The following is a 14,742-nucleotide window of genomic DNA, read 5'->3' as shown; positions in this document are numbered from 1 at the left end:
TTCCTTCCTTCCTTCCTTCCTTCCTTCCTTCCTTCCTTCCTTCCTTCTTTCCTTCCTTCCTTCCTTCTTTCTTTCTTTCTTTCTTTCTTTCTTTCTTTCTTTCTTTCTTTCTTTCTTTCTTTCTTTCCTTCCTTCCTTCTTTTCTGTTTTTTTTTTTTTTTGTTGTTAATTGGGCCAAAGATCTGCCAGCCCCATATATCTTCTCAAAGAACAGCTCTTAGATTCATTGATTCTTTGAATTTTTTTTGCTTCTATTTCATTGATTTATACTCTAGTTATTGTTAGTATTACTATTGTTATTTGCCATTGACTGGGTTTTCACAGAATTTTTTTCTTTATTGATTTCTTCCTTCTTGTTCTTGTTCTTCCTCTTCTACTTCAACGTCTCCTTCTCCTCTTCTTCTTCTGAGGTTGAAAAAGTCAGTTGGCTCTTATTCTGGGGTGTAGGGCTCAGGAGCTCTTGGTGGGGCCGATCCATTTCCGCTTCACTACCACAGGCTTCCGGCTTGGCAGGATGCACTGGCCCTGTGGATGGCCGCCATTCGAAGATCAGGGCAGTACTTGTTCTTTCGGATCATGTGCCTGATGCTGCTGAGGGTGGCCCCCTCCTTCATGTTGACGGTGGTCCTCACATAAGGAGGGTTTTCGCTGACCGGATCTGCGGCTCATGACCACCACGACTCCTTCGCCATTGGCTGCCGGCGCCACAGTCTTGCTGTGAATCAGCCTGTCGTAGTGGAAGGACTTGGGAACCTTCAGATTAGTGCGCTTGGTGCTATATGTGTGCTTGTTCCTCCTGACAGGAAAATGGAGCAGCTCTGAACGACCATCTGTTGCAGATGCGCGGAGATGTCAGCAGCCCCCCTCCCTATGGCAGCCAGTGACGGAGAGGGCTCTTGATTTCATTATTCAGTAATGAGACGAGTTGTTTAATCACCACGCATTTGTGTATGTATTAGAGATTTGTCTGCTGTCACTTTTAAACCTACTATATTATGATCGGATAGGATACAATAAGTCAGTTCAATCTTTTCGAATTTGTAAAGAGTTGCTTTGTGCCTCAGAATGTGGTCTATTTTAGAAAAGCCTCCACGTGCTGCTGAGTGGATTTTTTTTTCCTTTGGCACTTGAGTGGACTATTCTGTAGGTGTCTAGTAAGCGTGCTTTTTTGTTTTTTTTTTTTTTTTTTTTTTTTTGTATGATGCCAAGTAATTCTGATGTTTCTCTGTTTATTTTTTGTCCTGATGACCTGTATATTGCAGAAAGGGGGCACTGAAATCGCCATTAATGGATTGATGTTAATCTGTGTCTTTCAGTACAATATACAGTTTCTATGAAATTGGGTGCACTGGAGTATTGTGCATATATGCTTAGATTAGTAATGACTTCTGGATTAACTTCTCCCCCAGTTAACATTAGAATCCCCCCATATCACTTCTGATTAGTTTTAATTTAAACTCTTTTATGTCAAATATTAAGGTAATGATGCCAGCTTGCTTTCTGGTCCTATTTGATTGGAATACTTTTGTCTATCTTTTTACTCTAAAATGGCACCTGTCATTAAAGCTAAGATGTGTTTCTTGTAGACAACAGATAAACTTTTTTCCTTAATCCATTTGTCACCTTGAATCTTTTGATTGGAAAATTTTAGGCCATTGATATTTAAAATTATTATCTCAAAAATGTGTATTTAATTTAGGTCTTTGTGTTGTTAGGTTTTGATGGTTGTTTGTGTTCTCAGTGGTACTTTGTGTTTTCATGATTATGGCTTTGTATTGCTTTCTGAAATCTCTCAGCTGTGCTCATTCCTTTCTTTAGTGCAAAATATTGCTTCTTGTATTTTATTTAGGTTTGGTTTGTTAAATATAAATTTTCCTAGACTGTTTATATCACAGAAAGTCTTCCTTTCTCCTTTAATTACATGATAGATTTGTTAAGTATATTACGTTAGGCTGCTTATCATGGTCTTTTAAGATGGGTAATGTATTGCTGTAGGGTTCTCTGGCTTTCCATTTCGAAATCATTCTGGGTTTTTCTTTATATGTGACTTGCTTTTTTCTTTTTTCCCTCTTGCAGGTTCTTTTTTATATATGCTTAGCGTTTTAACTGTGATATGCCATGGTGATTTAGAGAAGAAAATACTGGTTTGATTTTTCAAATCAGTTTGTAGTTTTGCAATAAGATATGGGCATATGGAGTTCTTTTGTTAGTTTGAAGTCTATATAAATAAAGCAGGTCAGGACAGCAGCCAAGGGCCTGTGGTTAGAAATGGCTTGGGTGGAGTGAAGTCAGGTAGACAAAGACTGAGCTGATTAATGTACAGAATGTGCCTCCTGGTGAAAGCCTGGAGTCAGGGGGTGAGGTAGATCTTGCTGGGAAGAAAGGTTGGGTGTGACATGGGAAGGGCCTGTGGCTTGGGAGATAGGCAGGATGGGTTCTGGAAAGCCTAGAAATTGATTACAGTGTAGCTAGACTAAAGCAGAGCTTTGGATGTGGGATACGAGCTAGATCGTCTTGTGTATTAAGGAGGGTTTGTGGATGAGGAGGACAAGGAGACTTACCAGGATTACTTGGAGAATGTTGGAGATGTGGCTTGCTGGAAAGGTTGGATACATATTGGAAGGGATCTACGTAGGGTAGGTCCTGGTGGACTCATAGAAGTTATAATAAAATACTCAAGACACTGAAGAAATAAGTTAAAAAAGAAACCAGAAAATGCAGAGAGCTGCATTTTAAAAGCACCATTTAAGATGAATATAATTTGTTGTCAGAATATATATATATATATATATATATATATATATATATATATATATATATATATATATATATATATTCTGTTTAGTGGTGAGCATTTGGTTAGGCTTGAAAGCTAAGTGTTGTCTCTTTATTAGAAGGTTTTGAAAATGGGATTGAACAAGTTGGATTCAATGGTTTAAAGTAGATTACACAGGAGAACACACACGTATTTCTACTGCCGTGATAAAACACTATGACCAAGGCAACTTATAACAGAAAGTGTTTACTGGGGCTCACAGTTTCAGAGGGTTAGAGTCCGTAACCACTAGGGCAAGGAGCAAGGCAGGAGGAAGGCAGGCAGCCATGGCACTGGAGCAGTAACTGAGAGCTCAAGTTTTGAGATACAGCCATGAGGCAGAGAGAGAAAAACACCAGGATTAGCAAAAGACTTTGAGGTCTCAAATCCCATCCCGTGACACACCTTCTCCAATAACACCTTGCCTCCTAATCTTTCCCAAACTGTTCTACCAACCAGAAACCAAGTATCCATACATGGGCCTTATGGGAATTATTCTCACTCAAACCACCACACACACCTTTATAAACAAAAAGTGATGGGTGGGTGCTGTTTCTGTTGCTTTCTAATAGTCATTTGGCTCTTTGTAGTAAATTTCACAGCCCATTTCCTTTTATTTACTATTATGATAAGATCTCCCACATTTAGGTATAAAATAGTAAGGTTTGGAACTAAGTTGTTTTACCATATGATCTTATTTCTGGTATGCTAATTTTGGTAGATATTTTAGGCATTTAGTTAAAACTGAAATAATTAAAGCCACCACCTACACTCTGCTACAGTTATATTTTTACTTAATGTTGGTGCTTTAAATTGACTAGACATTATTTTAACAAAATTTTATTTTTCTCTTATCCTATTGTTTCTTCATTGAATTCATTTCTGAAATTGGTATTAAAAAATCAGTTCATGGATAGTGAGCCCAGCAGCTGAGCCTGTTTTAACTACAGAGGAGAAAATGAATATCGAGATAGGAGGTCAAACCTCATTCAGTACGCATGCATTTCAGACTTTTCAGCTCTGTCTGCCAATTAGTGTCATGGTCATTGGTGTGAAGAAAAAGTTAAAAAAAAAAAAAAAACATGTTACAGTTCATGTGCATACTAGGCATAATTTTAACTTTGCAGACTGATTTTTTTTTTGCATTGAAATTATCCTCTCCTTTTAATAGGGAAATAGAGTTTACTAAAAATTATGATCATTGTGAGCTGAAAAGATGGCTCAGAGGCTAATAGCATGTAACGCTTTTTCAGAAGACACAAGTTCAATTCCGAACACCCATGACTGGCAGTTTACCATTACCTGCAACTCTAGCTCCAGGGAATTCCAAGGCCTCGGGCCTCTACAGGCACCTACATGACACACAGTCAAGAATAAAACAAAACTTCTAGAGAATTTGGGGCTAGAGAGATGAGGCCATGGTTCAGAGCACTTGTTATTCTTGAGAACCAGATTTGGTTCTCAGCACCCATACGGTAGCTCACCTCAGTTGTCTGAAACTCCAGTTCCAGAGGATACTGTCTTCTGATCTTCTGATCATCTTTGCTAGTACTGCATGCATGTAGTACCAAGATATACATTCAGGTAATACATCCACAAAAACAAACAAACAAATTTATTTAAGTAAATTCATATTTGAAAGTGTATGGTTAGTTGTGTATTAGAGCAAAGCTACATCTGAGAATTCAGGAAAAAAAAATTTTCTCACAAAATACAAAAACATTGTTCTGGATAGTTTCATGCAAACACAAGCTAAAGTCATTTGAGGAGAGGGAATCTCAATTAAGAAAATGCCTCCAGGGACCACCCACAAGACAGCCCCAAGCCCGGTACCACATGGCCTGGACCAGCAGAGCAAGTATGAGACAGCCCCCAGCCAGGTGGCATGCAGGCCCAGGCAGGCAGGCCATGCCTGAGACAACTCCAACTCTGTGCCACATGACACAGCTGGGGCACAGCATTCCTGAGACACTTCCTAAATGACCCCAGATACCCAGAGGGAGGCCTCAGGTGCTACCAAGATGAGCAAGTAAGTGTGGAGAGATGGAAGAGAAATTGAAGTCAGGCAGAACTGGAAACTCAGGGGCAATAAGGAACAACCTGATGTGAGTAGCCAGAAATGCCACCTAAAGCCCTGGTGATATCCTGGCCCGTGCTGCCCCAGAGGTCCATATCTGGGTCCGTGGCTCTCCAGCAGATGGTGTCTGTTACCACCAAAAGACAAGTGGGTGGCCCTGGTCTGGGCTGCCACCTAGGGCCATATTGATGCCTGAGGGCTGTGCAGAGCTGGCCTCATCCCTTGCCTGGGCATCATGAGAAACCTGTCCCCAAGGAGATGAGATGAAGAACAGCTGTTCCTGTCACTCATGTGCTGGGCAGTGAAATGGGCAAGGGAGAGATGCCTTCCACTCCCCTTTCCCCTTGCTACCTTTGGCAGGTGGGAGAGCTGGCTCTGGGGTCATGAGAGCAGGATAGACAGCCCTATCTCTCACCAGCTGCAGCAACTGGAAGATCAGGCCCTGCACCTGGCCTGACAGCAGAGTAGAGCTGGCCCTGGTCTCCGGGTTTGTGGGTGAGCTATCCCCAACGGTGCGAGAGTGGAAGAGCTGGCCCACCCACTCTCCTGCTGCAGTGCAGTACTCAGGACAGTGGGCTTTGCTTGGCCAAGGCAAGTGCCCTTGCTTGGGCAGTACAATAGAGCTGACCCTGGTGGCATGGGCACAGGTGAGCCAGCCTGAGGACATGAGAGCAGGAGAGCTGGCCCTGCCCCTTGCTGATGCAGCTTTGGGTAAGCTAGCTGGGGCAGGACTAGAGACTAGTGGTGTGAATTCAGGATAGCTGGCAGGTTAATCAGATCAGATACCACCAGGCCCAGATAGGCTCTGAGTTGTCTCACCCCAACATCTACCCCATTGATGAACTGCTGAAACATGAGAAGGGACCAGTCCTATGGATCCAAAGCTGCAGGATCTCTATGGCACAAAGCAACAACAGGATATCTGAGAGGAGTCCTAGTGAGGATCCAGTATTGATGGTGTAGCAGAAGCCAGAGGCCTTGAACCAGACCAGTGACTCATTGCAGTGAACATTTGCAAGTAAATAAATGTGAACGAAAAGGTAAACTGTGGGACACATTGTGACACACTACAGCTTCTACAACAAGATTTTTTTTTCTTTTGTGGGGGAGGTTGCAAGGGTGGAGAGCAGGTATGAAGGGGCAGGAGATGAGTGGGACCGGGGTGCATGATATGAAATTCCCAAGGAATAGATAAAAAGTTAAATAAGAAAAAAAGAAATGTGTCCATAAGATTGGGCTGCACGCAAAAGCTATAGGACAATTTCTTAATTAGAGATCCATGGGGGAGGACCCAGTCCATTGTGAGTGGGGTCACCCCTGGGCTAGTGCTCCTGGGTTCTATAAGAAAGCATGCTGAGCAAGCCAAGGGGAGCAAACCATAAGGAACACTCCTTCATGGCCTCTGCAACAGCTTCTGCTTTCAGGTCTTTTCCCGTTGGAGTTCCTGCCCTGGCTTCTTTCAGTGGTAAACTGCAATGCAGGAGTGTAGGCCAAATAAACTCTTTCCTCCCCAAGTTGCTTTTGGTCATGGTGTTTCATCACAGCAACAGTAAACCCTGAGACGGATATGTACACCATGTTTTTTTTTCATAAGCATTCCTATACATATTTCGGTATGCTTCCCCTCTGTCCTCTGTGTGGGAAATCACTTACAATAAAGGATATTGCAACCTCACATCCCCATTAGCACATGCCATCCACAGAAGCACACCTCTCACATAAGTGATGCGACTTTCACAGTTTGGGTGCCATTTTCCCTTCCTTAAATATGTATGTGCAAATGAGAATTTTAGTGTGATGATATCATGGGAAGTTTAAATTTACAACAGTCAGGAAATTCCCAAAGTAGATAAAGAGCCTCTAAACATCACATGTGCACAAGATCGCTAAGTATTAAAAATAGTAGTTGGTTCTAACCCTTGATTTTCCTTCTCTTCAAAGGCATCTAAGTCACCTCACAAATTAAACTGGATCCTTTTCATGTTGACTCTTCTAATTTTAATTATTTAGGATCAAAGCATTCTAAAATGCAATAAACAAGGTAAATATAACATTTTGAGAAGAATTCAACATGGATCCTAACCACAAGAGAAAAATATAAGGCAGAAGATAAAGGATAAACAGGAATAGAAGATGGCATAGCCATCTGTCAGCCTCCCAGAGGACATGTTGGTTTTCATGTCAGTGTTTGCTTTCTTTTTCAGTGCTTTACTGGGCAGCATGTTGCGCAGATAGATAGCATCATTCAGGTACAGGATTAGCACATCAACTGATAATAGTTATGTGCCTTTAGACATCTCTTTTATATAACGTCCCTTATCTACTAACAGATTTTTGAACAGTGTTTTTTAAAGCATGGGTGTTACAATGGGAATCTTAACATAATGAAAAAATATAGTTGTTTTCCTTTTATAATGTTTACTGTTCAGAAGCCAGGTAAAAGCTTTTGCAGGCCATGGCCCTAGAGGGAGGAAAACCTTTTGGTTCTAGCAGGCAACATACAGGATGGCTTTTAACTTGTCCACGGTAAAATGCCAGATAATCCACATCAAATAGAGCAAGATGCACTCTTTAATAGAGTTGATGGCAGTCCCTTTGAGAGATCTGCAGGTGCTGGAAATAAAGGAGGGAACTGAGAACCTTCAAAGTGTGGACTACAAGAGAAGCTGTTCTTGAAAAAGTTACCCAGCGCAGTAACTTAAGCCCCTGAGTGGCCTTCTTCCTTTGGTATTGCCTTGACACTCTGCAAGTTTTTATTCAGAATAACAAATCTGATGTGTGTAGAACTTACACACACTTAATTTAATGAGTTTCCAAATAATGCAGGTGAAACATACGTCATGGGCAGAAGAATTTTCAGTGATGATGTTAGGGCTGTTGTTGAAATTATAGTCATTGGGGAAGACGGGATGTCAATAGAGAAAAATGTCTCCATCAGCTTGGGCTTGGGTGAGCAAGCCTGGGGGGTATTATTATTATTATTATTATTATTGAGTGATGTGTGAGAGCCCAGTCCACTGTGGCAGTGCCACCCCTGTGCAGGTGATCCTGGGTTATATGAGAAAGCAGGCTGAGGCAGGCATGGGGAGCAAGCCAATAAATAGTGTTCCCTTATCATCTTTGTTTTACTTCCTGCCTTGGCTTCCTCTGGTAACAGACTGTACCATATAAGTCAAATAAACCCATTCCACCACATGTTGCTTTCGGTCATGGTTTTTAATCATAGCAACAAAAATCTAAGACAGATGGTCTACATAAGAAAATAGATGGGAAAGTTTGTAAGTTCTAGAAACTTAGTTCTCACAGTCCTGGAGAAAATGCAAGATCAAGCTTATACCCAATAGGCTCATTGTCTAGAGAGGCATCAGTCTCTGCTCTATAAATGATATCTTTTTCTGCACCCTCCCAGCTAGGGTGTTCATTCTGAGTCTTTCGAAAGAACATTAAACATAAGTATGAGGGTGGAACCTTCGTCACCTCCCACTGGCCTTAACTTTGGAAGCACACCATTATTCAGGGGATAGTAGAGAAGGAAGTTCTGCATTCAGCTCTAACTAGGCCTAAAAGCATTTGTCAATTCTGGGAAAGTTTAAAGATAGTAGTGAAGTTGTTTGTTTGTTTGTTTGTTTGTTTTTTAAATGAGAACCCAGAATCAAGAAAAAAAAAAACTGGTACCAGCTTCACTTTCTGCTTCATTACAAACTATCAGTAACCCATCATCAGTTGGACAAGTGATAGTAGTTATATTGGTTTCATCTTCATGGTGCAAACCATCACTGCATCACTGTGCTTAAGTCTCATTTCCTGTTTTTCCCCCAGGCATCAGGATTTGATCTCTTGGCATGTATTTATTTAAATGCTACCTTCAAACACCACATTTTTCTTGCTAGCAGCTCTCTTTCTTTATAGCTAGGGATGTCATAGACTTCATCCCACTCTCCTGAAACAAAGAGATGAAAAGACTTTAACTTCCATTTTCTTTGTAAAATTCTTTGTCCTAAAATAATTTCTTTGCAATACGTTGCTGTTTTCCTTCCACAACTTCTATTTAATTGATTTATTTTCAAAGCTGTGTGAGTTATCACAGATGGTAGGAAACAGAGGCATGCTATGAAAGGAAGCAAAGAGATGGTTTTTCTCTTATATTCTAGAAATGACATTTCTTTTACTTTCCAAATATGAGAATGTATGAATGAATGAATGAATGAATGAATGAATGAATGAATGAATGAATGAATAAGCAAATAAAAACAAATTAACCACCTGAGAAAAGCTATGGTACCCAAGCATCATGTTCCTGTCTTCAAGAGTTTGATGTTTGGTTGAGTGTGAGTGTTTGGGGATCAATAGATGACACAGTTTTATGGTTACCACTAAAGCTCACCGTGAGCTTGCATCTCTTCTGAGGAGTCAAGGTTCAGGTGTAATTTCTTTTATTGTATTGGGAAGTGAAGCCAAGGCATTATACATACCAGACAAGGGGCCTACCACTGAGTTATTTTCACAGCCAGCATCAAGTGTGGCATTTCAAGGCGATTAATGAGTGTTCTCTTATTGTATGGGTTCATCTGTTTGTGGATGATCAGTTAGTTGATTTAGGAGTAAATGAGGTAACCCATAAGAAGCAGAAAGACACACATGGTATATACTCACTCATAAATTGGTATTAACCATATAATATAGGACAAACATCTAAAATCTGTACTCCTAAAGAACTTAAACAACAACGAAGGACCTAGGGAAGATGCTTAATCCCCGTTCAGAAGAACAAACATGATAGACATCAGAAGCAGGAGAAGACAGGGAACAGGACAGGAGCCTACCACAGATGGCCTCTGAAAGACTCAACTGATCAAGGTATTGAAGCAGATGCTGAGACTCATAGCCAAACTTTGGGCAGAGAGCAGAGAATCTTAGGAAAGAAAGGGGAGAGAGAAAGACCTGGAGGGGACAGGAGCTCCAAAAGGAGACCAACAGAGCCATAAAAACTGGGCCATGGGGGTCCTTAAGAAAATGACACCCCAACCAAGGACCATGCATGGAGAGGACCTAAAACCACAGCTCAGATGTAACCCATAGACTCAGTCTCCAAGTGGGGTCCCTAGTAAGGAGAACAGGGACTTTCTCTTTCATGAACTCAGTGGCTAGCTCTCTGATCACCTCCCCTTGGGGGGGGGGTGCAGCCTTGCCAGGCCACAGAGAAAGACAATGCCTCATCTCTTCCCAATCCCACCCTCCTCCCCCTATGCTCCTCCCCTAGCTCACTCATGGAAGAGATCCTTCTCCCCTTCTATTGGACCCTAGCCTATCAGATCTCCTCCATAAGTGAGCGAGGGGAGGAGCATAGGGGGAGGAGGGTGGGATTGGGAAGAGATGAGGGAGGGGGCCATAGCCGGGATATAAATTGAATAAATTGCAATAAATGATAATAATTAAAAAAATTTTTAAATGCAAAAAAGGGAGGAAATGAGTTACTCTAAGATTGGGATTGCTATAAAATCCAGTTTGTGTCCATCTCTTGCATATGATGCCTCATTCCACTTTCAGAATCTACAGAGTTCTCAGCAGCAAGAAGACCCTCACCAAACACCTCAGAGTTCTCAGCCTCAAGACTGCAAGACAATTGCATTCTGTGGTGTCATTCAGTCACAGCAACAGAAAATTGTCCGAGACACTAGGAGCCAAGTGAGGTCAACCCTGAGCAACATATAACGCTGCAGGACAACACCCAGCAGGTGCTCTGAAACAGGAATGTAATGGGTTATCTGCCCCTGAAGAGGTGTTAACTGGGGTCTCGTTAAGCATATAAGACTTGGAGAAAAGAAAGGTAGGTGAGAAGGGCCAGAGCAGGGAGATGGAAAAATGCAAAGCACCAAGGAAGTCTTGATCTGCTCCTGTAGCAGGGATCTGATCAGGCTTGTGTCTACCTCCCTCCTGAGAAGACCAGAGATTCCATCCGAAGAGCCTCCCCGCAGCCCTCCCCTCTCCACTCATCCAGATGGGAATTCCAGACTAGTGTTGTCTTCCAGGACACTGCCACGGCAGCTAAGTTTGTTGATGCTGGGGCTTTCTCAATTGCTGTGGCTAGATCAGGAGCTGGCACTGGAGTGGGTGCTTGGTGGCTTGATTATCAGCTATGCCAGGGACTGGTCTCTCAAACAGCATCTTTTCTATGCCATTTTGGGCTTTGGCCTATCTGAGGCCATGGGCTCTTCTGTTTGATGGTCACCCTCCTTGTTTTCTTTACCATTAGATACTGTAAGGTCATCCAGCCATGCCTGCTTCTTCAGCTCTGTGCCAGTCTCAGTGCTGGCATGTGCCAGGATTTATCATCAAACATAATGTTTTTCTATAAACAAAAACCAATCAACTGAAACAAAACAAGACAAAAAGAAATGCTGGTGAAAACACCTTGGGAAGCCGACCACCAGGACACCTCAGGTTTTGAGCTTTCTGTCAGTCCTCTCCATATCTAAGTGTCTTTTCCATATGGGTACAACCTGCTCTTCTCTCAGTGGTCAAATATTGGTTGCATAAGTTAGCCTTCAGGGGCTTCAAGAAGGGTTAGTTACAGTGGCTTAGAGCTGAAAGAGCTCTTAAAGGTCTGTGTTGAGACAGGGCATAGCAGTGCATTTCAAAGTCAGCTTTTGTCATAGCCAGGTAGGTCTATGTAAGTTCGAGGCCAGTCAGGATTACATAGGGAGACCTTGTCTCATTAACAACAAATGCAAAAAAAAAAAAAAAAAAAAAAGTCTGGTTCAAGCCAAGTCTGCTGGGATAAGACTTTGTCATTTTTACTCTAAAATCCCACTGGACACCTATTCTGCAATACCTATGAAAAAAGAAAAGATTTCATTCGGAAGGGGGAAGAGACAAGAAATACCGGGTTGTCCCATTTTGGAATGGATGAGCACAGCTTCATGAGGGAGAATAGGGCCATCGAAGACCAAGAGGGGCTTGGTTTAGCTCTGGGGTGGGCAGTGAGAAGCTGAAAACCCTATGCTTGGGGTGTACGCTGAGTACTGGTGAAAACTAGCAGGTTGGAACCCCCAAAAGGACCCCCCCAAAAGAGTCTGGGTCACAAACCAGAGGTAGGAGAGGCCTTTGAGTAGTCAGAACCCTGCAACTACCACCTTAATAGGAGGCAGCCGCTGTGCAGATGCACACTGCATCTTGGCTGGTGGCAGTCACAGCTGAGCCGTGAGTCAGCACTGGGCAGTCATTCACCCTTTTCTGATGCCAAGTCTCTAGTCATTTCTCAAACAAGCAAGAAGGAGAAACTGGGTTTTCTCCCCCTTTAGAACTCGTGTGGACGAACCCGTTATTTGTGTTATTAATGCAGCAGCCACATTCTCAGTGCACTGTGGGCTGGGTGTGCTCATTTACTTAACAAGTGTTGCCCGTCAGTGCTGTGGTCACCAGTGAGGGCAGAGGGCAGCTATGGCTCCCCTGGTGGCGATGTCAGCATCCTCTGCCCACTGAAAATCCATTCTCAGAAGCCAAGTGAGCGTGTTCGTGTATCTAAGACACCGGAGTAAGCCACCTCACCCACCAAGCATGCCTGTGACAGAGAAACATGCTTCTGTGTCATGTGTTGTCACAGGAGTCCCCTTTCCACACACCTAGGGCTGACATGTGGTTCTTGTACAAAATTATACACACCAGTCACCATGTCCAGTCTACACCTTGCAGGGAATGATCACAATGTGTGAGCCATTCCCAGTGGGAGCTCTGTGCTCAACCATCCTGTTCTAAGGCTGGCTCTGCTGTTTATTGGTTATGGTTATTGTGTAATGAAACCCTGACATGTTTCATCACACTTAAACTTTGTCATTTGTATGACAGGTGTCATCACAGGGTCATGAGACTCTTGTGAAAATCAACTGTGATCATCTGTGTGAAACACAGGCCACAGTATGCAAGAATGCAGAAGAGATTAGTAAATAGCATCCCTATCACCACCATGTCCACCACCATCATTTCATCCACCACTCCCATCATCATAACATACATGATCATCATCATCACCATTTCTGTTTTTTTCCTCACTCAAAATATACCTATTTGACGTATTCTTCCCTCCAGATACCGTTCTCTAGTACTGGTCTGCAAATTGTTCCTGTCACAAGCAGATTTGGATATTGTCAGGGCTAAAAAGAAATATCCAGCCCTTTGAGGACATTTCAAATTTCAACTAACATAAGGACAGTACATATGGATTCCACAGTTGTTTGGTCCCAATGTAAGGCATGACGTAGGGCAAGGACATGTTGAATTTTGTTTGTGATGTTTCTTTCTTTCTTTCTTTCTTTCTTTTTTTACAAATAAAGGGTTTATAGAACTTTTCTGATTAGAAAACCAAGCCATATACTTCTTCTTCATATAAGGTGGTTTCTAATCTGTTTGAATCATGAAACAGGACAGCTACTCTAGTGTCGAATTATTTCATTCTAGTGCAGAGACAAGAACATCCAGCTACCCATAGAACCCTGTGGTGATGCTAACATCTAGCCATGAATATGAGTGTGTGTGTGGGGGGGGGCGGGGGGAGCTTGCTTCACACCAATTGATTCTCACATCTGAACATACGTAGTCTTTAGAGCAACACCAAAAATTTTTTTTATTCTGGTTGTACAGAAGAGGAAGCTAAATCATTAACTTAGTCATTGTTCTATTGCTAAGAAGAGACACCATGATCAAGGCAACTCTTTAACTGAGGGCTTGCCTACAGTTTCAAAGCTTTAGTGCATTTTCATTTTCAGAACACAGCTCAGGAATGGAGTCCTGTGAGGAGAATTCTGAGTGCTTGTGAAAAACTTCTGGGAAAACAAGATGAAAGTCTTGTGATCTCAGTTTTTTTTTTTCAAAACCACAGAATTGTTCTTGAAATGTGCTTTCGTGCCCCTCGCAGGTGTCACGGATAGGAGAGAGTTCACTACATTGTTCATTACACCTGGATCTTGTTATTTGTTTATATGCCTCTATGGAAAAACATGTTTTTGCCACGTGTGGCTTGTCTTTACTCGTCTGATTCTTTTTTACCCTCAGGGTATAAATTGGCTGATACTCTGAATAAAGTTGGTTATTGCGTGAGATTTTAGTGTGTCTTATTTTTAGGCCCCATTCTCCCAGTTATATCACCAGCTACAGCATTAAACAATTATCATGGTGGAGAGCATGGGAGTATGCAGGCAGACACTGGAACAGTAGCTGCATCCTGATCCAAACACAGAGAGAGTAAGGTGCTGGGCCTGGTGTTGCCTTTTGAAACCTTAAACCCCACCTCCAATAACACACTTCCTCTGACAAGGTCACATCTCCTAATCCTTTTAATCCAGTGGTTTTTTACCTTCCTAATGCTATGACCCTTTAATACAGTTCCTCATGTTGTAGTAAACCCCAACCATAAAATTATTCTGTTGCTACTTCATAACTGTAAGTTTGCTACTGTCATGAGTCATAATGTAAACATATGATATGCAGGATATATAACATATGACCCCTGTGAAGGGTCATTTGACCCCCACAGGGTCATGGCCAGTAGGTTGAGAACTACTGTTCTAATTCTTCTCAAATAGTGCCACTTCCTGATGACTAAGAATTCAAATATCTGAGGCGATCAGAACAATTCTTATTCAAAGAATATCACAAGCAGTACTGCTAAACCAAAGGTCACTTCCCCAGCTACATGAGTGGCTTTAGCTTCTTGTCATTTGACCTGTGTCACTTCAAGAAAACTTAATCAAAAGAAAGAAAGAAAGAAGGAAGGAAGGAAGGAAGGAAGGAAGGAAAGAAAGAAAGAAAGAAAGAAAGAAAGAAAGAAAGAAAGAAAGAAAGAAAGAAAGAAAGA

General features: G+C 42.1%; 1 pseudogene; it reads right to left on the bottom strand.

Annotated features, from left to right (window-relative positions):
- Window positions 1-450: 450 nt before the first annotated feature.
- Window positions 451-7,114, bottom strand: LOC129672963 (60S ribosomal protein L28-like; annotated as a pseudogene).
- Window positions 7,115-14,742: the final 7,628 nt, after the last annotated feature.

The sequence above is a fragment of the Psammomys obesus genome, unplaced genomic scaffold (genome assembly GCF_907164565.1).
Source record: "Psammomys obesus unplaced genomic scaffold, mPsaObe1.curated_primary_1811, whole genome shotgun sequence".
Taxonomy (NCBI): domain Eukaryota; kingdom Metazoa; phylum Chordata; class Mammalia; order Rodentia; family Muridae; genus Psammomys; species Psammomys obesus.
The sequence above is the reverse complement of the archived record's forward strand: the minus strand, read 5'-3'. Positions and strand labels throughout refer to the sequence as shown.